The 26,611-nt window shown below is 43.8% G+C and overlaps 1 long non-coding RNA gene across 1 annotated transcript; it reads left to right on the top strand.

Annotated features, from left to right (window-relative positions):
* The first annotated feature begins 605 nt into the window (after positions 1 to 605).
* On the top strand, positions 606 to 17,043 carry LOC105477541 (uncharacterized). The gene is made up of 3 exons (XR_011620376.1): positions 606 to 4,315; positions 13,177 to 13,313; positions 14,156 to 17,043. It is a non-coding gene; the product is annotated as an uncharacterized lncRNA (long non-coding RNA).
* The last annotated feature ends 9,568 nt before the right edge of the window (positions 17,044 to 26,611 follow it).

The raw sequence follows: 26,611 nt of genomic DNA on the forward strand, positions 1-26,611 counted from the left end.
CATGAAAGCTCCATCCTCTTTTTCCCTGTTTGCTGTGTTGTTAATGTTGTTAAAGGAACTAAATCTTGTCTGGTAGTCTCCCACATGTTGGCTTTGGTTAATGGCATTCCCATAATAACATTGTTTAGGACGTTTCCTTTTCTCCTGTGTTTCCTGGGCATTGGTACTTAGAGCAGGAGGTTGTGCAGACTTAGTTTGCATTTTTTGGTACTGTAATCAGGAGGTGCATGATGTCTGGTTGTCTCTCTCTTTGGATGTTATCAGCTATTGAGGATGATTGCTTAGGTTATAACAAGCACCTTTGATGTGACTGCCCCATACTAAAGCTACCAAAAAAATATACATTAAAAATAATGAATCTGAGATGTTGGGTATGTTACCTGTTCACTTTTAGGTCATTACGATTACAAGGGAGAGCAATTCCCTTGGGTTGGCCCAAACGACTGTAGGCGCTAGTATAGTGTGTTCTGCAGTGATGTGAGGGTGGTGTGCCCAGGCAACCTTACCTTAACAAAAACAGCATTATACACACTTTTGTTTCAGTTAACCAAAAAAAAAAAAAAAAAAAAAAAAAAAAAAAAAAAAAAAAAAAAAAAGAGGGGGACTGCAGGAATCTCTATAACAAAAGCATTGTTTATAGTTTCAAGTATATAGCTAGAACACTGGAATTGTAAACGTAAAAATGTGGAGTGTGATTCCATCTAGCTCTTGCTCAGGAATGATGTCTGAGGCCATCACAATACTTCTTAGACATTTCCATTACTTTTAGCACAACAAAGAGGCTGTGGCACTTATGCAACAGGCCTTTCTCTCTGCCCACACACTCTACTTCTGTGTGGGTCATAAGAGGGTCTACACATGTCTCCTAGTTAATCAATCATGTTATGTCCCATTTAGCATATGGAAACTCATGCTGTGTATACAGATAGGAAAGAAAGGAAAGAGATATCTCACAGGCAATCACGGAAGAACGATGTGTATAAGGAGACCTCCTGGGGACCTCAACTCGTCAGAGGCAATGGTAGGGAGCTGAGTAGCCACTGTGAGTATGCTTCCATATGTCCCTTTCTTTTTTTGGCTCTAGCCATCTCTTTTCTCAGTACAGACTAGCTTCATCACATTCTGCATCTCTCTGTAAGTGATTCAGGCATTAGAATGGCTCAAAACATACAGCGCAAGCCTTCAAATGTTTTTCCTTTTATTTTTAGTTGACATATAATAATTGCACATATTATGGGATACAGAGCACTATTTGAATACATGTATATAATGTGTAATAACCAGATCAGGGTAATTGACGGATCTATTACCTAAAACATTGATCTTTTCTTTGTATTGGTAACATTCAAAATCCTCTCTTCTAGATTTTTAAAAATATACAATAAATTATTGTTAACTATATTCACTCTACAGTTCTATAGAACACTTAGAACTTATTCCCCTATCTATCTGTAATTTTGTGTCTGTTAACCAACCTCTCCCACTATGCTTCCCAGCCTCTAATAACCACTAGTCTACTCTCTACTTCCAAGAGACCAACTTTTTTTAGCTCTCATGTATGAGAGAGAACATATATTTTCTGTTCCTGGTTTATTTCACTTAACATAATGTCCTCCAAGCTCATCCAGGTTGTCACAAATGACAGGATTCAGGATTTCATTCCTTTTTTTTTTTTTTTTTCTGAGATGGAGTTTTGCTCTTCTTGCCCAGGCTGGAGTGCAATGGTACGATCTCGGCTCACTGCAACCTCTGCCTCCCGGGTTCAAGCGATTCTCCCGCCTCGGCCTCCCGAGTAGCTGGGATTACAGGCATACACCACCATGGCTGACTAATTGTATATTCTTAGTAGAGATGGGGTGTCTCCATGTTGGTCAGGCTGGTCTTGAACTCCTGACCTCAGGTGATCCTCCCACCTCGGCTTCCTAAAGTGCTGAGATTACAGGCGTGAGCCACCATGCCCCGCCCAGTTTCATTCCTTTTATATGGTTGAATAGTACTCCATTGTGTATACATGCCACATTTTCTTTATTCATTCTTCTGTTGATGGACATTTAGGTTGACTCCATACCTTGGCTATTGTGAATAGTGCTGGAATAAACATGGCAATGCAGATGTCTTTTCCATTACTGATTTCCTTCCCTTTGGGGAAGTAGTGGCATTGCTGAATCATATGACGGTTATGTTTTTAGGTTTTTGAGAAACCTCCATATTGTTTTCTATAATGGCTGTACTAATTTACATTCTTACCAAAAATGTAATATAAGAATTCCCTTCTCTCCACATCCTTACTGACACTTGGTTTTTGTTGTTGTTGCTGTTGTTGTTTTGTCTTTCTGATGGCAGCCATTCTAATGGGAGTTGGATGATATTTCATGTGATTTTGATTTACATTTCCCTAATAGAGATGTTGAACATGTTTTCATATTCTCGTTGACCATTTGTATGTCTTCTTTTGAGAAATGTCTATTGAGATGCTTTTCTCATTTTTAGATTGAATTATTTGTTTTTTCAAACATGTTTTTACCATCATTTAATAAATTTTTATCATAACCAAGTACACACAAACATGTAGGTATGTAGTCAGCATGTATGGTATGAAATAGATATATAAATAGACACACATATTATCTTTGAAACCAAAGTTTTACATATTATCATGCTTTCCATGTATTATATATCCTGATATTTTCTTTTCTATTCTATTCCTTTGTTAAAAAAAATACTGGTTGTAGCCTACTACATTTATTTCAAAACCCATGGGTGGGTCATAACTTTCATCTTGAAAACCACATCCTATAGTGAAGGTAGAACTTGAAGAGCATCAAACTGAAGTTCTTGGGAACTAGACTGATTCCAAATACAAGAATTATGGCTTAAGAAACTGGAGCATCATTACCCTGTGAATTAGATCAGAAATTGGAGCATGTCTATATTTGTCACATAATAAAACATTATGTGACATAGGTAGTCAAACAGCCCTTTGGTTGTAATGTGTGATCCGGTTAATCTTGGAAGTGAATCAATATCCTACAGTGATCCATTGGAGGAGAGAAGCACACTGGCCTGATGAAAGCCATCAGGAGCCCTGCCTTTTCTATTGTGGCCTTGATGGATTGGCACTTCCAAACACTCATCATCCATCACACCAGCCCAATTCTATTTTTTCTAGCTCGACAGAACACACTGTGTTCTCTGGAGCCACAAAGAGAAGAAAATATTCCCTCCAACACTCCTGCATGATGAATTTTTCTACCTCTACATTAAGTTCTGCTCACAGGGCATGTCTTTTTGGCCTTTTGAGTGTCCCGACTATGACAGGAGAACTGGTAGAAGACCAATAATGCTGCTACTATCACCAACCCATATTGCCTGACATTTTTCACCTCTCTTCTTATAAAGAGCTCCCAGCTCCAAGAAGAGAAAAAAAAGAGGAAAGGAAAACCCACACAATATCAATAAAGTTTACCCTTGAGATTAAGTTGCATTCTCAGATAGTGTTTTCACAACATAATTTTTTATGCATTCTACTTAGATTTTAAGATATTTGGGCAGAAATCAAAATTTCCCTCCAGTTTTTATTCTGCAGTAAGTGCTAGGTTTCTGCCTCACGCACACATACTCACACAGATATTAACATATGTGGAAAGTGACTTCTATGATAGAGTTAATTTCCCATTTACTATGAGCAAGGAGTTTTTTCTAAAATATGATCAACTTGGCGGTGCTAGTGTATAAGTTTAATAATATTTTTGGTAACTAGAAAGGAGGAAATAACCCATGAGTCATGAAAAACCTGAAAAGACTATTCTGATGTTTGTTTATCTTGAACTAAATTTGCAGGGAAATAAAATCACTCTAGCAGCTAAAACTGCACACTCACATTCTTTTGTATGAATTAATTATACTTAACTGCTCTGTAATGTCCTGATTAATTATTTCCTGTTCCAGTCAGTTCATTGTGCATTTTGATACAAAACCTGCATGATGATGAGGATCTTGGATCTATTTCTCATCTTGCATACGGCCCCCATAGAGCTGATCTGAATGACTAGCTTCAAAGAAAGCCAACATCTTCATCAGCACCCCAGGAGAGCTGTGTTGGACACGGGCGGTGACAATGGAACTGTATTTTTGGCCCAGGGCATGGAATCACCACTTATGCATGAGGAGCAATGAGCTGGGGCATTTAACACTGCACAGCTTGTGAGAAATGTAACTCTCCACGCTGCACAAATTCTGGTGACTTGTCTCCCACCAACAGACTCTCATGTGTATGGAGTGATGGGGCTTTCAAGAGCAAGGTGAACATGGCTAGGTAAGTCCTGAAGACAGGAGAAGCCAACTGTATCCATTTCCCATTGTTGAGATGCGGGTAAGACAACACAAATTCATTATCTGGCAGTTCTGTAGGTCAGAAGTCCTAAAATCAAGACATCAGAAGGGCTGTGTCTCTTCTGAAGGCTCTAGAGGAATATCTGTATCCTTGCCTTTTCCAGTTTCTAGAGGCTGCCATGTTCCTTGGCTCATGGCCCTTTCTTCCATCTTCAGAGCCAGCAGAATAGCATCTTCAAACCTCTGACCTCGACATTCACCCTCACATCTCATTCTTTCATTCATCTAACTCCTCTCCCTTATAAGGACCCTTGAGATTACATTGGGTCCATATAATCCACAATCATCTCCCCATCTCAAGACTTGATTAATCTAATGACATCCGCAAGGTCCTTTTGCCATATAAGGTTCGTATTAGCATGTGGAGGTCTTTGGGGGGCTGTTACTCTGCCACCACATTGAGTATCCAGATTGAGGAGGAACCAGTGTAGATCAGGCCAGAGCCTAGGCACCCTGCCCCCACAGTAGTAGGGTAGTGTTTAGTCAGGCCTTCACAGCACCAGCAGAGCGGGGCAGGAAGTCTGTAGGTGTGAGTTCTAATCCTAGCAAAATGACTTACACAATGGCCAAAGCTACCCTGCATTTTACCTGGTTACAGGCTGATTTGCATTCAGCGTTCTCTAAAACCATAAAGCTGTTACTGACAATCCATGATACCAAATTAGCTTGTAAGTGTGGGTAGGACTGAGGACAGCAGGAAGGTGCCACCAAGAACCTGAACAATGAGTTGCCCCTGTTAATTTTAAATTCTTAAAATCAACACAAACATTGATTTTATACAGTTGTGTGAGGTCAATAGGCTAATCCCAGGCTCCAGTTAGCATTCACACATTGAAAAGAAGAGTGTTACCGAGGGTTCTTGGACTCTCAGTGCACTAATTGACATGAAGCCAAAAGAGTTTTCTCAGACAAGACTTCATTGGAGTTTATGTCTGGACATAAGGGTGGCAGCACAGGAGAGAGAGAATTCTCTGGCTCTCCAAAAAGAGATGCTTGGGCTCTTTTATTAGGCAAAACACAGGAAATGACATCAGGAGTAGAGTATGCAGGCTGGACTTGGAAGGGCAAAGCACTGAAGGGTAGGGTATGCAGGTCACCATATTTGGTTTCAATGGTTATCTTGAGTAACGGGCCACCCAATGGTCTGGCCAGCAGCAACAAGGCTGTAAATAAGTTGTTCAGCATTCCTTTCTGAGGTGAAACATTACACAACCTTGGTTTGTGTATCTGGATTTCCTAAGGCCAGTTCCCAGACATCTTTAAGTAAAAGGCAGTGAGGTAGTGGTGTAGGGCTTGTGGTCAGTGGGAATGCATGCAAGAATTCTCTAGTGGAAGTGTCCTGAAGCTGTTAGACTAGGTAGGTAGGCAGACAGGAGCAGGGCAGGAGAGGCCCCCACCGCAAGGAATGTTGGGTGATCATCAGGTGATGGTCAGGTAGTTGGTGACAAGGAAAGACAGTCTCCCTATAGAAAATGCCTGATGCTCACGATCAGCAGCTTCCTGCTAAGATCTCATGAGCTGGGCAAGTGGGCTCAAGCATGTGCACTAAGAGGCAAAATGGCAGAATTTAACTGGTCTATGACCTTCCTCTAGGAATGCTCAGCTGCTAAGGGAAAAGCACCTCAAGTGGGCGTGTCAGTAAACACACTGCATGTGCGGCCCCTCCTAAGTGCTGGCAGGCCTCTGCATAGTCAGACAGCCCATCCCGAGGGAAAAATCAAGGGAAGAGAAATGAAAACCCTGGAACCATGTCAATGTATGAAACCCCAAGTCAAGGGCCAAACAGGGAACTTGGATCTCTCAAGTTACCCACTTGGCCCCCCTTCCAAATGTACTTTACTTCCTTTGGTTCCTGCTCTTAAACTCTTTAATAAACTTTCACTCCTACTCTAAAACTTGCCTCGGTCTCTGCCTCTGCCTTAAACCTACTTCTGCCCCTTGGCCAAATTCCTTCCTCTGAGGAGGCAAGGATCGAGTTTGCTGCAGAGCAGTCGGATTCACCACCGGTAACAAGGCCAAGTCTTGTTCCTACTCTGTCTCAAGAGTATAAGAATCAGGAGACTAAATGAGCTTTGGCACAGAGGGGCACAAAGAGGTTCCTGTGAGCAGAGACCCCACATTGCCCCTTTCCCCTGACAAGCCCCCTGAGCCTGTCCCCAGCAGGCGGCGGATGCATCAGGCACAGAACCTTAGGTTTGTAAATCTTCAGGTCGTGTAATAACTGCTCTTTCCTCTGATTTCAGGCTCACCACGAAACCCTGGGATAATTGGGCTTCCCAGGGAGCCCCTCACACAGGGAGAGGATGGGCTGTCAATCTCTGGTCTACTTGACAGATAGACTCTGTTTCTCATGGAAAATTAACAAGCCAGCATGCTGGCTTGCATATATTCATGTCTTGGGAGTTTAGTTAGTATGAGTCAGCACCTCAAAGCTGTCAATCTCTGGTCTGCATGACAGATATACTCTAATTTCTCATGAAAATTAACAAACAGCTATGCGGATTTATATTTATTAATGCCTTATGAGTTTAGTTAGCATGAGTTGGTATCAACTCTGATCAGCTTAGAGGTCCCTGTAAGACTTGAGCTGCAATGAGTTCCCCAAGATTCTCCTCTGGTCAAAAAGTACAACCCTGCCCCATGCCCCACCTTATTTCCCAGCCCTTATTCTAGGCCATTTTCTTGCACATCTCCAGGGGCCCATTGACAGACTGTGATGTAAGAGGTGCCCCCTGGAGTTGTGCCATCCTGCAGCCCTGCCCTGAATAACTCCATAGGGCTCCACTTAAATTCTGCTTCCTTAGCAGGCACCTGCAGAGTGAAGAGCCCCCCCACTCCAGAGTTATTTGGCTTTCTTGTGTTATGCTCTAAGAATCCTGCACTTTCCTTTCTTGCACTTTTCACCCTTGTTTGCCATCTATCTGCCCCACCTTGAAGGGGGCCAGTTTGGTTTTACTGACTCTTAGATGCCCCGTGATTATCATAGTACCTGAGACAAAGTAAGAAGTACTCAATAAATATCTGCTGAACAAATAGATAAATGGACGCTGCCCTGACCTCCCCTTGTGCCTCTTTTTCAACCACTAGAGAGTGGAGAATGGATGCTAACACAACAAAAGATTCAGGAGCCACTATTATAAATTAAGGAAAAGGTCACATTCAAGATAAGACAGAGAATGCCTTCGTGGAGTTAACAGGAGGCTGTCTTCCCAGAAGCAATGGAGAGACAGCCCATCAGGACAGACTGTGACAGGACACTGCTGTGGCAGTGGCAGGGCAGCAATGAGCTGTCTCTAACAAACAGCTGGACATTTCTATTTGAATGTCCTGACATTACCACAACTCAAAACGTTCAAGTTCGACTCCCAAATGTCCCAATTTCTAGGTGTCCCTCAGCCTCCTAACTCACGAGTTGAGATTTCTCTCTCTTTAAAGAGACCAATTAATAAATCAACAACTCACATAGGTTTCTAGCCTTATCATTACCTTACTCCAAGTCCCACCCTGTCATACACCTGGGCAACTGTCACAGTATCCTGAGTTGGCTTCTCGTTCCTGGTCTCACCCTTTCTTCGTGCCTTAAATACTTTTTTGAAGAAACAAATACCACTTTAATAACCTCGACTCCTATTTCTCCTCCTGTCTGGAAACTCTTTCAATGGCTCTATGACTCCACATTTGCAGCAGACTGGCCTCTAAGCCCTGCACATCTGTGGTTTTTTCCATCCTTATCTCCTACTGTTTCATATCCTAACCCTGCCCCTTTGTTCCCAAACCAGTTCTGCCTCCTCCTCTAGAGCAGATGAATTCTAGTCCTTTTCCTCTAGATACCCCTCCCCCTCCTGTCCCCAATGTTTGTTCAGGCTGGATGGACTGGCTTTCCTTGTCTTTCTTCCCTGTTGAAGCCTGATCTAACTCTATGACTCAGCTTAAGACCCAAGGCTTTCGTGAAATTTTTCCTTGATTGTTTCAATTCACACAGAGAGACTTGCAGAGAAGTACCCGGTGTTGAAAACATGTAGACCTCAGGGTGCAGCCTCCCTTTACTGCTCAGGAAATTGAGTCTGACAAAGCCTAGCCATGCTCCCTTTCTGAAGCCACCACTTTTCTTTACCATTCATTATGACAAGTAATCATCATCTTTCTTAAGAGGAAGGTTGGCCCCAGGAAGATGAGGAAATCCATTAGGCTTCTTCTATAGCAACCTCAGCATCTCATTCAGGGAGAGGCTTAAAAGACTCTCCATAAATTAACACTGAAGGATACTCAGAGAGAAAGTGAGCTGTGCCAGTATAGGGAAAGTAAAGTAAAAGACAAAGAGCTTGGCCATGGGTATTTCCAATCATTGCCAGGTGACAAGGTAGCCTAATTCTCAGTGACCCATCCCAATATTCAAGCCAATATTCAGGTCACCTGGTCTAACACAGCTCTGCTATGAAGAGGATCCCACAAATGTGTTGGAGATTGTAGTGGATTGGATAGTGCCCCCCAAAAAAGATAGATCCACCTCCTAACCCCCAGAACCTGTCGTGGTGACCTTATTTGGAAAAAGGGTCCTGTCAGATATAATTAAGGATCTGGAGTTGAGATCATCATCAGGGTGGGCCCTAAATCCAGTGACACATGTCTTTATAAGAAACAAGAAAAAAAAAAAAGACACAGAGAAGGCAAGAAGGTCATGTGGAGACAGAGATTGGAGTTGTAGAGCCATAAACCAAGGGCCTGGAGCCACCGAAGCTGGGAGAGGCAAGGGAAGATGCTCCCTTAGAGCCTGTAAAGGAAGCGCAGCCCTGCTGAACCCTGATTTCCAACTTCTGGCCTCCAGAACTGTGCAGAATACGTTATGGTTGTTTTAATTTGTTATGGAAGCCCTAGGAAGCTAATACAGACAGCAAGTACCTCCTTGATGCCACACCTGAAAAGTGCATCTGCCTCTGCCACACTTTCCTCAGAAATACCCGTGGACCCTTCAAGCATAAACAGGGCATCGTTACTTGACATGAGGGGTGTTTCTCATGTTAATTTCTCATGAAAATTAACAAACAGCTATGCAGATTTATATTTATTAATGCCCTATGAGTTTAGTTAACATGAACCTTTAGAGGCATTTAGAAGTTGCCTGGGAGACACACCTGTCTAATCGGTGCTCAGGTAGTGGGAGGAAGGGCAGTCATGGAGACAAGGAAAGGGAACCTGTTCAAGGAGACCAAGAACTGAGTCTTGAAGAATGAGAAGACATCATCTGGGGGAGGAAGCTGGACGAGGCATCAGGCAGGGAGAACAGCACAGCAGTCCACTGTTCACAGGGAATCAGTGTGAGGCAAGAGTGAGGAAGGCTGGAAGCTGAGAAAAGGGCCAGGTGTTGGAGGGCTTTGCAGGCTACATTAGGAAGCACACACTTTTCTCTTAGAGATTATTATCAGCTGAGGCAGCGTAGGGCATGTTTGGAAATTTGTGTGTCGGCATTTAGTGGCCTTGCAGCCAGGCAAGCTTACTGTCTTTCAGTGTGATGGACAGTCCAGCACAAGCAAGATGTTCTTGTCCCTCCCCAAATTATAAAAGAGCTCCATTCCCTTGAGAAAAACTGCTGGGTGATGATTGGAACCACCGAAGGGGTTTAAAGAAAGAAGTGACAAGATAGGAATTGCGAACAGATCATTCGGGTGCAATGGGAGTGTGAGATTGGAGAGACAGAAGTGAAGGCTTGAGAAAAATTAGGAAGCCACAGTTCAAGTACTTTCAAGGGTAATGGAGATAATACAGTCTCAGCCAGGGCAGGGGAAAGAGGTATGGCAGGAGAGGAAAGAGTGTTGAAAGGAAGGGGCTGAGAAGTTTAGGGGCTGGGAGGTGAGAGATGTTTAGGTAAAAACAGCAGGATTTTGTATTTGAATAAGGAGTCAAGAGTGCATCTCGGATTGCTAGTTGGGAGGTTTCATTAACAGATATTAAGAATAAAAAGAGAGTAACCAGATCATAATTTATTTGAGACATGTTATTGAAGTGCCTGTGGAGATAGCTAAGCAGAAATGCCCTTTAGGCAATTGGAACCTCATAACATTTGAAGGATGTGAACATTGTAATCTCTAAGGAGGGTATTTTCAAACAGGCTAGCAGAAGTCCCCATAAGTGGACAATTTGGAGCCTATAAAATTACTAATCTCACACTAAATGGATCGGGTGCTTATAATTTAGTGCCATTTCAGAAGGAGTTAGTTCCTTTAAATAAAGGGCAAAAGAAACTCTTGACCTTCAAATGAAGGGCTTTGTTTGCACTCAGATTAGTTAACAAAGGAAGACAATTGCTTGGGTGTTCAGCGGTCATGCCACCTTCATAATGAAGACCTAGATTGTTTCTTGTGAAACAAATAATTGGAAAAAAACAAAGCATTACATCAGTGTAGACAAGTAAGACTAAAACAAATGTTGACTCTTGCCCTTTGAAAGAGGACCCTAGACTAAGGAAGATGGTATTTCATTTTCTTTATTATGCTACATGGAACACTTAATATTTCTATCAGCTTATGTTTGACTATAGAAATCACTTCACTACTTGGCTTCAAGTTAGTGTAGAGGAAATTCCCAGTACTATTCTTTTTTTTTTTTTTTTAAAGCTCCTTCTAGTCCATGAGGGTTCCCAAAAGGTTTAGGAGCTCATTCTCACTTCTTAATTTCATAGCTATATATAAAATCCATGAAGGCAGGGACCAGATCTGTCCAGTTCACCATCAAATCCCCACAGTTGGCACACTGCCACACACATAGTGGGCACCTAGGCATCTGGTAAATGTTTGATTTTTTAAACAACGACAACCAAAGCTTGGGCAACTAATTACAGCAGTAATTCTTAAATCGCCTTTTGATGAAGTCTGCTGAGGGGAAAAACAGGTGGTGATGAGAAAGAATAACTGGTAATATTGATCTATTCTGGGGAGAGGAAGACTTAGTTGAGAGTCATTTGAGTTGAGGCCTGATGCCTAAGATGAGAAGTTTTTATGACAGGAAGAAGGAGGAAGCGAGGCAATGGATGATTAAATGCCATGATGGGTGATACAAATGAGTGATGGAAGCAGGAGATTTGGGGAGAGACAGAGGTGAGGCTGTCAGCCTCCATTTCCTGAGCTACAAAGGGGGGCTGTGCCCTGAGGTCTCAGTGCTTTCAACACCCCGTCCTGCTCCATGAGTCTTTGTATGTGGGTTGAAACAATCAAGGAAAGTTTCATGAAAGTCTTGGGACTTAAATTGAGCTGTGAAGACAGACCACGCTTAAAAAGGGGGCTGAGAGAAGGGAGGACACACTAGGTGATAGATGAACCCTGAGCAGAATCCCAGGAGCAGAAAGGAGCATCGACCTTCTGGATGGAAAAAGGTAAGATTTGCCCTTTCAAGAGCAGTGGGAGAAATGAGTAAAGGAAGAGAGAATGGCTTATGGTAGAAAATGCTAGGTCTAATCACTTATTGAGTTAGGAACTGATTATCTCATTTAACCTCACAAAACTCTGTGAAATCAGGACCGTACTCTTAATATCCTAATTTTATATTGCATAAATGAGAACATTGAGGCACAGAAATGTGAAGGAACATGCCCAAGACACAGCACAATCAAGTGGTGGGGCAGGAATGTAGTGGCATGGGCTGTCCAACCTCCTGGCCAGCACGGGAGGAGAGGGTATGGCCTCAAGGGTGGGGATAACCAGTGAGCTGCTTTTCTTATTTCTCATTTCTGTTCTGCCTGATGCCTCCTAGCATGATTTAGCCATGTCCTATCTCCCCAATAAGGGTATAAGCCCTGTGAGTGCAGGAAGAAAGACTACAGTGTTTACAGTGTTTCTTTTCTTTTTCTTTTCCTTCCTTCCTTTTTTTTTTTTTTTTTTTTTGACTGGGTCTCTCTCTGTCACCCAGGCTGGTGGAGTGCAGTGCTGAGATCATATCTCATTGCAGCCTCTTACTCCCAGACTCAAGCGATCCTCCCACCTCAGCCTCCCGAGTAGTTAGAACTATAGGAGTGAGCCACCATGCCCGGCTAATTGTTTTTTTTTTTTTTTTTTTTTTTCCTATATTTTGTAGAGATGGGGTCTCACTCTGTTATCTCTTGTCTGTTGTCTAGTGAGCAATACTGTTGAACTCCTGGCCTCAAGTGATCCTCCCTCCTCAGCCTCCCAAAGCACTAAGATTGTTATCAAGGGCAGGCTTGGCTGCTCGCCACTTGCAGCTTTGCAAGCAAATGACAAGGATGAGATTCAATAAAAAGAAAGCTACTTTATTCCAGAGCTTAGCAGTGGGGAGGTGACCAGACTCACCTCTAAAGGAACCACTTCAGATTTCTGGGCAGAAAGCAGGGTCTTAAGAAGGGAAATTTTGGTATGCAGGGCATGCAGGAAGGGCATGGAGGTGTGGCGCCTAGAAGATTTGCTCTGAGGACTTATCTTGAGCGATAGGCCATCTGGTGGTCTGGCTGGCACCATTGTGGGCATGACCAGGTTGTAAATTAATCATCGTCTTGAGGCAGTCTCCTGGTGGAGAATTTTGAATGTACCTTGTTTGTCTTAAGATTTGGTCCCTGGAACTTCTAAGCAAACATATAATTAGGTAAGCTAGCAGTCCTTGCAGGGGAGTACCTGGTGGAAAGAAAGGAAGGTAGAGATTACATTTGCATTACTAAAAGGTTAATACAAAGAGCTGCAGAAGGAAAAGAAAATAAGAAACCTTCAAAATAGGGTACTCAGTTTTAGGATTATAGGCCTGAGCCACCACACCCAGCCCCCACGTTTTTCTCGTTCTTTATAGCTCTAAAGCCTGGAAGAGGACTCACTCCTACATTTTTCACTGGAGAAGAGGCTCCTACAATTGTGCCTGCCCTACCCAGGACCTCCATCTTCCCAGGTGCCTTGCCAGTCTGGCCAGGAGTGGACACCTTAGTCAAGGTCAGTCTGTGACCTTGAGATTAAATATTGCTAGAGCTCTTGCCAACAAAAATGATCTCCACTAGATTAGAGTGTCTATTTCAATGTATCAGACCCTCTTTTATGTGGAGTCTGAAAATGAGATATTCAGAGACAATCATCAGTCAATAGCAAGGTCAGAGGCCAGGTGACATACAGAAAGAAGGCAGTGAGCAGAAACTATAAAGCAGAAAAAAGCAGAGTAAAGTCAACAAACAGTGAAACAAGAAGTTGAAACAGGGAGTGGCTGAGTTACTACAGAAAATTATGGCCAGGTGTGGTGGCTCACACCTATAATCCCAGCCCTTTGGAAGGATTACTTGAGGTCAGGAGTTCGAGACCAGCCTGGCCAACATGGTGAAACCTCGTCTCTACTAAAAATACAAAAATTAGCTGAGCATGGCTGCGTGTGCCTGTAATCCCAGATACTCAGGAAGCTGAGGCAGGAGAATCACTTGAACCTGGGAGCCAGAGGTTGTAGTGAGCCGAGATCGCGCCATTGCCCTCTAGCCTGGGTGACAGAATGAGACTCAGTCTGAAAAAAAAAGAAAGAAAGAAAATTCTAGGACAGAGAAAAGATGACTCCTAGAAGGACTGGCTTCATGGGCATGTGACCTGTGCTGAGAAATGCCGCCACTTGCTGTGGCTGGCTTGAAATTCTCAGGGGTCTGCATTTTCATTTTGTACTGAGTCCTGCAAATTATGATGATGGTGGTGACCACAGTGACAAAAATGATTGCTATTTTTGAAAAGGAGTCAGGCACTTAGGCAGCCTTGAGATTGGGAGATACTAATACTGTTCTTTCCATTTCTCTTGCCCTCAGCTCTCCAGACCTACCAATCATGCCCCATGCAGGATTCTGTGAACTGTCTCCAGATCACTTCCATTTAAAACCTTCAGTGACTCCCAATGCCCTGTGTGATTTTGAACTTGACCCTCTGCAATTCACCTGTCCTCATCTCAGAAGTAGGCCAAGGATAAGCTTGGAACCATTCCACTGGAGCAGCTTCTCTGAGAAACACCAAATGTAACCTGGCATCAAATTGTTAGCAGAGAAATATCTCCTCTCAGAGATTTCTGCATGTTTTTGGAAAGCTTAAGATACTTGGGGATGGGTGAGGGGATGAGACACCCAAGGGGTATGCTGGAGGAACAATAGATGGTGGCTGGAGTGAGGCGTGAGGTAGGTTGAGAGGGACAACTTGGAGGTGGTAGACCCTGTTTCCCATAGACCTTCTGTTTTGCCGAGTTGGCCATGATGTTTGAGGTTGGAGCTAAATTAGAACAGTGGCACAAATGAGTGCAGCCTGTCTGCTGCCCTTTCCCCAGGTAGAGCTCAGCCTCTCATTTAAGCAAATGTTGGATAAATATTTAAAGAACAAAGTTTTAAAGGGTGCCAAATCATCAGACAACGTGTTTCTGTCTAGCCTTGCTCACTCCTTCTTCCTTCTCTGTCTGTCTTTCCTTTCACACCCATATTCCTTTGTCCTCCCATTCCATCTGCCCTGCCCCTTCCCACAGTGGCCAAGAACACAGGCTGAGTCAGATGCCCACATTGGATTCTCAGCTTCACCATTTAATAAGTAAGAGTCCCTGGAAATGGTGTTTTTTGTTTGTTAGGTTGTTCTGAAGTTTTGTGGGCTTTTTCTGCACTTTTAAAATTAATCTCTGTGTCTGGTTTCTCATCTGGAAGTTGGGATAACAGTAGTGCCATACCAACTACAGAGCTGATAGGATTAAATGAGATCATTTATTACCTGGCACCATAATTGCATAAAACATTTTTATTATTAACATTGTGTCTGACACTTGGAATTATTTTAATCCACTCAACCCAATAAGCACTTAATAGATGTTCTTTGCATTGAATTGAATGCTAAATCCCATTGCTAATCTCCTATCACCTCATCCTCACCTTTCTCTAACCTCACTCTCCCCCTTGCTAGAACTTCTCATCTGAAGTCAAGATAAGAATGAAAAGAACAATCCAAATTCTCCATTCCCAGATCCCATCAAATATTTTGAATTGCAAACGGAAGCAGAATGTTTTCTGATGGAATACTCTGCTGTATTTTCCTGAAAGACTATTTTAAAATATTCATCTACCCTAATTAGTAAAAGAGGGTCAATTTGCAAAGCAGGTGAACGATATTTTGAGGCTCACTCTTGAACAGTAGCAGAGTGTCAGTTCGTGGGAATTTATTGTATGGAGTTCCTAGGGCCTTGGGGTCATGATGTTGGCATTTAAACCTTAGCAAGAATAGCGCTGAAAGCAAAGCTGACATATATAGGAATGAGTGGGCCCCGGTGCTGCCTTTTTGTTCTTTCAAAAAGATCATAGCATATTAATGGGAACGACTTCTGATTCTTCCTCGGCGGCTGCCACAGCACTCTGAACACACCATCCTTCAGTTCTCTGCATGGTCTATTTGGTTATGATGGAATGAATTTTAACAGGGTCCTTCCTCCTTCCTCTCCCCTTCCCTCCTTCCCTCCTTTACTCTTTCTCTCCCTTTCTTTCTTCATTTCTGTTTTCCTTTATTAATTCACTCAAGGATATTTAAGGCTATCTACCACAGGCCAGGCAGTAAACCATACTGAGTTGGTACTTACTCTTGTGACTCTTACAATCTAGCTAGGAACACAGACATTGAGTGTTAGTAAATTAGAAGTTGCCATGGGAGTAAGAAGAGATAAGACCGAACCCATTTCTGCAGAATGAGAGAAGGTGCCCTGGAAGAAATAATTATCCCTGGAGATATGAAAAATGAGCAGATCAGCTGGGAGAAACAGGCTAGGAAGAGGGAGCGTGGGGGCCAGCAGGGGCCGTGGGAGAAGGGTATGGGAGCTCTTTTGCACTCAAGCAGCACGTGCTCCTGGCCTCAACCTGCAGCTGCTCTGAGGGATGCCTGTAGCCCTGGGCACTTCCAGAAGATCTCTTCTACTACATCTGTGCTAGGGGTGGCTTTGCTTAGAGATGAAATCAGCTGCCACATCCTGCTGTGAGTTGAGGGGATTTTGTGCCACACTCTGGTCTTGGTCATCTGTGATCACTTCCAGTTTGCACACGTGGAGGTCTAGTCTCTGAGGAGCAGAGCAACTTGCCCCAGACTCAACACTCTGAGAGGCAGAGCTGGAATTAGAACCCAGGATTGTCTGTCCCTGAAACGTGTGCTTTTTCCTCAAGACTAAGGTAACTCCTAGAGGTTTTCTTAGGTGAAACTTCCTGTCTGAAAATACCATCTTTACACAGATGACTGCAACCCATCCACCACAGAAAGGTTAGGTCTTAGAAAATAACATAGTTCAGGAATACCGTTTGACCTAGCAATCCCATTACTGGGTATATACCCAAAGGATTATAAATCATTCTACTATAAAGACACATACACACTATACTTCTACTATAAAGATACATATTGCAGCACTACTTACAATAGCAAAGACTTGGAACCAACCCAAATGCCTATCAGTGATAGACTGGATAAAGAAAATGTGGCACATATATGCCATGGAATACTATGCAGCCATAACAAAGAATGAGTTCCTGTCCTTTGCAGGGACATGGATAAAGCTGGGAGCCATCATTCTCAGCAAGCTGACACAGGAACAGAAAACCAAGCACTGCGTGTTCTCACTCATAAGTGGGAGCTGAACAGTGAGAACACATGGACACAGGGAGGGGAACATCACACACCAGGGCCTGTCAGGGGGTTGGGGGAAAGGGGAGGGAGAGCATTAGGACAAATACCTAATGCATGCAGGGCTTAAAACCTAGATGATGGGTTGATAGGTGCAGCAAACCACCATGGCACATGAATACATATGTAACAAACCTGCACATTCTGCACACGTATTCCAATAACTTAAAGTAAACTAAAAAGAAAAAGAAAAAAGAAGAAGAAAATAACGTGGTTCTTTTCCCATGCCCCTGTTGTAATTATCAAAACAAACACTGGGCAAGCTTCAAAACGCTGAAAATGCTTACAATAAAGAAAAGGGGACCAGCAGCTTCTTAAAGCTGTCCTTACTGTTTAAATTATGAATACTTTTATATCTTGAATCTTCTTTACCTTAAACTAATACATTTTAAAAGTTTTTTGATTGTAAAAAGCAAATACTCCTTGGGAGGGGTGACCTATTGAGTCAGTAACACTTAAGGGTGTGTATGCTTACTGGGATATTTTCATCCCAACAAGAGAAACAAACGCAGTACACAAATGATAAATGCCCACAAAAGCTGAAGATGGAGAGGCGGAGATTACAGTGCTGAATGTAAATGTCGCGTTCTTCAGGATTTCACCTTGTACCAACTATTTTAAGTTATTATAAAATATTCTGAATTCCCTAAGCCTAGTTCACGTTTCCACTGAACAGTTGCTCAAAGTTTTTTCTCCATGTGGAATATCTTCTTACCCCTTGAAATAGATTTTACCTCCTCCAAGAAAACGTCTCAGATCCCCTTAGTCAGAAATAGTCTGTGCCCCCTCTCTCTTCTCATGTTATACAGTGATATGTCTATTATTAAGGCTGATTGCATTAGTTCTTGTCCTACCTAAGACTAATTAGACATTTGCCCATTCACTTCCTCTTCTAAATTGTGAAATCTCAGGAATCATACCTCATTAGTTTGTGTACCTTCCACAGGGCCCAGCCTAGTGCTGTGTTCACGATAGGGGCTTAATCAATGTTTAAAGACTTGAAATAAGAATATGTTCTCCCCTGGTTTGAGTAAATCTTTAGTAGAAATTTCTCCATAAATAGTCAAGATGAAGAGTTTTTCAGCTTGAGCCATTTGTAGGATTGCTCTGGCCTTGATGAGTTTTCTTTGATGGAAAAAAAGCATAACCCAAATGTACTCTCCTATGATAAGAGTTAAAATTTCAAGAGACTGAGCTGTTCACAGCCAAACATTTCGAATTCTGTACTATGTTCTGAGCCAATTAGAAGCAATTGGATTTATGAATTTTTTATTTTCCTGATTGATTTTCTATTTAGTTTCTCCTGAAAAAGTACTTAAAAATCTTTCCATAACATTCACCCTTTTTGTGGATTTCTAGCCCTAGAGAACCAAGCTTTCAGCAATTATACAAGCCCTTCACACAATTTTTTTTTGCATTCCACTTCTTTTAAAGTAGTTTATTGAAATCCTCTCCAGATAAAAACCTTGAAATCATTAAGCAGATCACTGTTCGGAAAGACATTAATTCCTCTATTTTTCTCCTTAAAAGAGATGGCTGGTAGACAGATTGGAATAGCAATAAGGTATGGTATTTATCTATAATACCTCTTCCATGATGAATAACTAATTTATTAACAATCCCATTACTCAGAACATTTCAATCACAGTGGAATGAGGTCTCTGATCTGGGTCCCGGTTAATTTAGAAATGGCCTCTCTCCCTGGGGACATTTAGAGTGGCTGAAGCCAGCTGGTGATGGGGCCTGAATTTGAATACTGCAAAGCTAGGAGTATGAGCCATAGCTTCTCAATTCCTGGCTTAAAATAGCCTGCAAGGCCTGGGGCCTTGCCCATCACCATTGTTTCCAGGGATTTTGGCCCCTGTCCTGAAGATTCTCTCCCTGTTCGAAATGGTGCCACAATGGTCCTGGGTGACTTCTGTGTCTACAGGGGACTGGACTTCATCAGCACTTAGAGCTGTTGAGCTTTGAAGGGCTCAGACTTCTGGAATCTCCTCTTTGACCACAAAACCCTTCTTTGAACACAGACCCTGGGAATCGCCTCTTTAACTATAATCTCTCCTGGCCTGGTTCCCTGGCTCTGACAAGCCCACTGCTTCCTTACTTATAGAGGAAGAGAGTCATAGAGTCCTAGTGGTGGACGGACCTTTGGAGAGCATCCTGCTCAGGGTATTTAGCCTAGGAATGCTTTCCTCAAATGAATCATACATGGAAGTCCCATAAGAAAGAACAGAGCTTCTCCGACTAAAGCTTATATGTAGACTTCAAACCACTGATTTCAGCCTATGTTCTGGTTTTATACACCACCTGGGATTTTGAATACATTGGGTTCATAGCCCTAGCCTTTAATTCCTAATAGTGAACGTGGGGTCTCTGTCCCTGCGAAATCCCCCTTCACTGCCACCTCTTCCCGAATCTTCTTGGAAGGTTCCAGAGAATTTGTCACCTATGATCATGAATGAAATTGGCCAGCTCCCCACACAGCACCATCTCCCCTGCCTTTGTTGCCCTCTCGACTCCATGCAGGGTGGAGTCTATGCTGGTAAATCCAACAGGCATTGCTACTGCTTTTGCTGGGCACGTCTGCTGCCACCTTCTGCAGTGAGTATCCCCGCTAAGGCCGTGGAGATGGGAAGGCTCTGTCTAAGGTTGACCTCCTTCTTTTATGCATTCCATTCTGGTAAAAGGGTACTAAAGCCAGAATCATCATGAAAATAAACTTTTTGTGTTGGTTCACAGGCTTCTTTCTCCCTGTAACAGCATAATTGAGTCAGTGGAAGGCTGGGATGAGGATCAATCTGTATCACCGAGGACTGTGGCTTTGGTCCTAGATCAGGTTTGTGGGCTGGATTCTTTCTGCTTTCCAAAATGAGTTCCATCTGAAGGCTCTTCAGTGTCTCAGGCAAATTGTTTCTTCTGGCAGTTCACTAGATGCAATGAATGGCAGCGGTCCATAAGCTCAGGCATCAACTGGGCCATTTCCTTTCACCCTTAGCCAGGGACTCCTCTCTACTCACCTCTACCCCCAAACACAGAGTAGGAAAACAAGGTTTGGAAGAAACTTTTTAAGTCTGAGATCTCTTGATTTGTCTCTCTTCAAGGGAAAACACATTTCTAAAAAGTGATCATTGTATTTATCACAGCATTGAGAACTGAAACCTAAGCAATTAATTTAAAATTTTGATCAAGTAAACCAATCATACTGTGTGATCTAGAGACAGAACAAGGATATAACTAGTCAGTAGGATAAAAAGTCACACCACACACACACCACACACACACCACACACACACACACACACACGCACACGTACTTCCCTAAACCACAAAGGGACCTTTCCCCATTCCCATTTTTTCCCCTTAGGATTGGTTTAAAGCTTTGCTACTCAAAGTGTGGTCCACAAACCAGCAACATCAGCATCACTTGGAAGCTGGTTAGAAAGGCAGACCTTCAGTCAGACCTCACTCCAGAATCCCAGATCCGAACTTGCATTTTAAAAACATAGGAGCTGGATGCGGTGACTCATGCCTGTAATCTCAGTATGTTGGGAGGCCAAGGCGGGTGGATCACTTGAGGTCATCAGTTCAAGACCAACCTGACCAACATGGTGAAACCCCGTCTGTACTAAAAATACAAAAAAAAAAAAAAAAAAAATTAGCGGGGCATGGTGGCAGGCACCTGTAGTCCCAGCTACTTGGGAAGCTGAGACTGGAGAATAGCTTGAACCCAGGAGGTGGAACTTGCAGTGAGCCAAGATCGCACCACTGAACTCCAGCCTGAGCGACAGAGCAAGGCTCCATCTCAAAAAAACAAATAACAAAAACAAACAAAAAAAGTAGGAGGTTCATACCTACATCCAGTTGTGAAGCACTGCTCCAGATTTTATCAACCACTTACAGATAGAGACAATATGTTTCTGAGCCTTCACTGTTCACATGTGGATGAGGTAAAGGAAGAAAGAAGTCTTGGGGAACTTGGAGGAAGATCAAGACAAAAAGTGCTAAAGAAGGATGCTGGGAATGTTCGAAGGAAAAAAAAACTTCATACTTCTCAGTTTTGCCAAAAATTGGCTCTGGGCACCAGCTCTTATAGTTGAAGCCAAGAAAAACATCATCCAACTGTATAATTTCAAATAGGAACTGTGGTGTTGTCTCCAATTCCACTGCTAGGCTAAGATCAGGGCCGCTGGCCCAGCACACCAGGACCTCGATTTCCCCTTTCCTGACAGATGACAGTCCCGGAAGCTCTGTTTAAGAATTTAGTAACTGGCTTGAGAAGGAAGATATAGTCACCATTGCTTTTTCCCTTGAATGCAATCAGTAAGTGCTCTGACAATGTTGAAGACATGTTGCTGGGGGAAGAAAATCCTAACATTAGTAAGTCACAATGATATATCCGGAGATTTTTTTCTGTTTAATCCTCCTTATGCTAGGACATTTAGATATCTGCAGAACAGAAGTAGGTAAGTACCTGGCTTTGCAAAGTAATGCTATTTTATTTGCAGAAGATGGTGAAGCTTAGCAACTATAATGTCTAAAAACAGACACCACTTCCCTGGACTCAGCTCTCACATTCCTGGGCATCCTGTCCTACTGATGAATTTCTCACTGGGAAAGCACCAGATAATGGCATTGCAGGAATGGGGTGAAACCTGCACCAACATGCCTTTGCTGTGACTTCTCCAGCTCACACTTTGTCCAGTGATGAAATCAGTCAGGGATGGAAGTGCAGCTGCACATGCGCCCTGTGCTCACACCCTGCTCTGGGTAAATACCATTGCCCCGGATCATTTTCTTTTCCACGGAAAGAATCTATCTTGGTGACCCAGGAAATCCAGGGCTTGTAGCCAGATACCGTGCTGTGGGTGTGGGGCCTCTGCTTGGCCAAACAGCCGCATAGAACAACACAGAATGAGAAGTGGAGTCAGGGCAGTGCGTCTCACTCACCACTCTCGTAGCTCTGGAGACAGGTCGCTATTAATCACTCCGACCACATCTATCAGGCTTCTCTCATTTGGCCACGGCTCATAGTCACAGAGGCACAACCAGGGTCTCCTGATAAATCAAATCCAACAGTTCTATGATAAGGATGACACAGGTGAATGAAGGACAAAAGCATACAGGTGTAGCCATGAGTCCACGCCATTAAAAAAATGGAGGACGAAAATTTTTGCGGACTGCTAACCAAGTGCCAGAGACTATTAATTACTCTCTCTGCCTCCTTCTCTCACTCTCTCATTTCTATCTTATTCTTTTTTTATCTCTCTCTATACATAAAATCTTTTTTTTTTTTTTTTGAGACAAAGTCTGGCTCTATTGCCCCGGCTGGAGTGCAGTGGCACAATCTTGGCTCACTGCAGCCTCTGCCTCCTGGACTCAAGCCATCCTCCCATCTTAGCTTTTTGAATAGCTGGGACTACAGGTGTGCATCACCATACCTCACTAATTTTTGTACTTTTTGTAGAAACGGGGCTTTGCCATGTTGCTGAATCTGGTCTCAAACTGTTGAGCTCAACCAATCCACTCCCCTCAGCCTCTCAAAGTGCTGGGATTACAGGCATGAGCCACTGCACCAGGCCTTCTATATATAATCTTATAAAACCTCCACCACAACCCTATGAAGAAGCCAACATTATTCCTGTTTTAAGATGAGGAGACTGAAGCTCAGTGAGGTTAAGAAATGTGTGCAAGGTCACACAGTTATTAAGTAGTGAAGCTAGTATAGGATGATAGCAGAAAGAATTAGAATAGAGAGGAAGATTACATGGTAGGAAACTGAGTCTGGGGGGCAAAGAGAAAATGAAAAGAGAAAGAAAAAAAGGGAACAAGAAGACAAGTCCAAGAGCAGAAAGCAAGCTGCCTGTGTAACCGGAATTCCTGCCCTGGGGCCTCAGCTCTGCCACACACAGGCTGGTGACTTGGTACAAATCATATAACCACAGTTTCTTAATCTGTAAAATGCGGTTAGTAATGAAATGGGAAGAGCTCCCTTATCCCCCTCGCAGGGCACACGATGAGGGTGTGGTTGCTTCTTTGGTGCCCCTCTGCTCAAAACCCCTAGGGGGAGCAGGCAGTCGGGCAAGCTGTGGGGCTCCGATCCCACAGCAGTGTCTAGGGCTGAATGCTCACAGCTCCTGAGGCCCCAGTGGGCATGTGTTACACCTCGGTGCTCTTTTAGTTTAGCCGTCCGTAGGCGGCTTCTGTTTATCATCTCAATTAGACCCCCTGACTTATCACAAGGACAGAAGGCTTTCTGTATTCCAGGCTTTCTTGCCCTGGTGTATAGGAAGGATCGGCTCACACGTGGGCTTGGAGAAAGCGTGCAAGGTTTTACTGAGTGGAAGTAGCTCTCAGCAGATGAGGGAGCTAGAAAGGAGACGGAATAGAAAGGTGGTTTTCCCCTGGAGTCAGGCTGCTCAGCGGCCAGCACCGTTCAAATTCTGGCTCATTCCGCCCGTGGATCTGTCGGTGTGCTCTTACGCAGCCGCGCGCCTCTTGACGTCTAGCCACTTGTGCCTTCTTCCGCCGGTGCGTTTCTCTGGACATCCAGCTGCTTGTGTGTCTGCCCGCTGGGGTCTCAGGGTTTTTATAGGCACATGATGGGGGTGTACCGGGCCAGGGTGGTCTTGGAAAATGCAACATTTGGGCACGAAAGCAAGAGTGCCTGTCTTCACCTAGGTCCACGGCATAGGCCCAAGGGTGGAGCCCGAGCCAGGGACCCGCCTTTCTCTTCCCTGACCGCGCTGCTCCTGTATCAGTGGGATCCAGCCAACTGCTTCACTGGTTTGTTTCCGGGATCAAATAAAAATATATGTGAAAATGTCCGCAAATGGAAGCTATTATTCAATAGTGTTTTAAAAAATAATTTAATTTAATTTTGAGACAGGCTCTTGCTCTGTTGCTTAGGCTGGAGTGCAGTGGCAGGATTACAGCTCTTTGGGTCTCAGCCTCTCTGGGCTCAGGTGAGTCCCTCACCTCAGCTTCCCAAGTAGCTGGGACTACAGGTGTGCACCAGCGTGCCTGGCTAATTTTTATATTTTTAGTAGAGACAAGGTTTCATCATGTTGCCCAGGCTGGTCTTGAACTCCTGAGCTCAAATGATCTGCCTGCCTCAGCCTCCCAGAGTGCTGGGATTACAGGTGTGAGCCATCACACTGTTATGGTGTTTACAGGAGCTGTGTCTATACAAGTCATGTGGATAGATGAGAATCAAAAGGCCAGGCCTCCAGGTTACAGTGAATGGGAACGTCTACCAAGTGGTAAAGGGAGCCCACAAAACCCCCCCCTCAGATTGGGAGCCACATTGTGTGAGAGCCTGCAAATCTCATTTCTTATAGAATTGACCCCGTATAGGGAAAGATGACCCTTGTGCTTCCGGCTAGCGTTTCTGGGCAGAGACAGCAGAGAGATGAGCCTGCCGATCATTTTGCCATTGAAGTTTCAGAGCGGAAACCCCTTCTCTCAAATCCTGCATGAGAAACCAAAGTAATCACTTCTTCCTCGGTCAAGAAAATGTCACTGAGTTGCCCAAAGCTTGTGTTTCACACTTTTATTAATGACAGCCTGGGAAGAGAACAAGAAGTAAAAATGCGGTGAATGCTTTCTGCTACTGGAGGCTGGGGATGGAGATGCAGAAGGGAGGAAACAGAAAGTTTGAATGCAGGGCTCCATGCAGGATGAAACTGACGAGAAAACACTGAAACGGTTTTTAGTGAAATAGAGTCTAGAATGAAGAAGCCAGAGGGAAATAGTTAGTTGGAGAGGCTTCTCTTGCATTTTTGTCCAGAGCAGAGTGCCAGAAAGAAGAAAGATTAATTTGGTTAGTTCCTCCGAGGTGAGGACCATGTAGGGATTTCTGACACGAGATCAGGGAGCTCCTAGAAGTGTTGTCTGGCCTGAATTGGAAACAATCCTGGACTGAGCTCATTAACTTCACCCAACTAAAGAGGACCACACACCTGCGTTGGTAAATATCCACCTTTTTAGTGTGTGCCTCAGTTTCTCATTTTTGCAGGGGCAATGCCTAGAAGATACTGAAGGAAAGGAAAGAAGCTACAGAATGAAGGGGAAAGACCTAGATCTAAAGAGATGCTCCTGGAGGAGGAAGAAACACAAAGCCTTTCTTTTCTTCCAGGTCGCAAGAAGGTGGCGCGGACTGAATGGGATCCTCACAGACACTACCACTTCCTAATCGCTGAAAGCTGTGAATGGTATCTTATTTGGGGAAAGGGTCTAAAAGTCATCACTGGTAGCCTTTGAAGAGTAAGGCGGGGGAGATTCAACAGACACAAAGAAGGAGCCAGCGATGTGAAGATGGAGGCAGAACCTCCAAGGAATGCTGGAGTCACCAGAAGCTGGAAGAGACAAGGCAGGATTCTCTCCGAGAGCCTCTGGAGGGAATGTGGCCCTGCTCACACCTGGATTCTGGACTTTTGGCCTCCAGAACTGGGAGAGAACACACTGATTTTGTTTAAAGCCACTAAGTTTATGGTAATTTATTACAGAAGCCACTGGAAACTAATACAGGTGGTCATGTGAAGAAGTTGCCCAGTGGCAGAAGCAACTCTGAATCTTATGACTTTTCCTAAGTCCAGGACCAGGTCTTTTGACTCTTATGACTTTTCTTAAGTCAGACAAGGAAGGCGATGGTATTGTCTGGCACTTGATCTGTGCAGAGGACAGTGCCGAATCTCAGAGGAGAAGGAGACCACACAGTGCATGCTCTGGATGGAGGTGCTTGCTGAAATCAGGAGCCAGTGGAAAGAGGTAAGTGCAACACTCCTAGGGATAAGGAAGCAGAAACGTAAAACTGTAGATGGATATCCAGGGTCTCATCACACCCCTTGTGAGTTGGAAATTGAAGATCAGAGTTAAATGGCCGAGGAGTTGATCAGACCCTCGTTCAAACCCTAGCTCCACCACTTAGTTGCTATGTGACCTGTCCTCTCTGACTCCAGTTTCCTTGTCTGTAAAATGGAAATTGTAAAACCTACATCACAAGCTTGTTGGCGTAAAGTTCACAGCACTTCACAGAGCACTTGGCTCCCTGGCAGGGCTTGAGAAATGGCTATTGCTATTATTGCCCAAGATTACAGGACTGGTAAGACAAGCCTGTCTGCCTTGGGAACTGTGATCCTTCTAGAGCCTGGGGCTGACTCATCATGCAGGGCTCAGACTATCTCTGAGAAGGTGCTCATTTCCATGGCCACACAACATTGATTTGCACAGGAAATTACCTGCCATGTATAAACCTCTACTTTTCTGCATTATCCTCCAGTCACAAGGGCTAGAAACCTGCAAACTACATTCCTCAGACTTCTCTGCTAGAGGAATAGAATTGACCAGTTTAGATTTTGCTTATGGAAAGCACTGGCATGAGAGCAGGAGGCAGGCAGAGGGATTCTCATTCTGACTGCAGCCTGGGCAGTGACAGTCTAATGCCAGCTCCTGCAGAGTGGGTGGTGGCAGCAGCATGATTCTCCGGGCCGTGGCTGATGACAGCTGGCTTCTGAAGCAGCTGAGCAGGCAGCAGGGATGCAGAGTCCCATGAGCTCAGGGGCAAGTGACTTCACACAGGGA

The sequence above is a fragment of the Macaca nemestrina genome, chromosome 2, assembly GCF_043159975.1.
Source record: "Macaca nemestrina isolate mMacNem1 chromosome 2, mMacNem.hap1, whole genome shotgun sequence".
In the NCBI taxonomy this organism is placed as follows: Eukaryota; Metazoa; Chordata; class Mammalia; order Primates; family Cercopithecidae; genus Macaca; species Macaca nemestrina.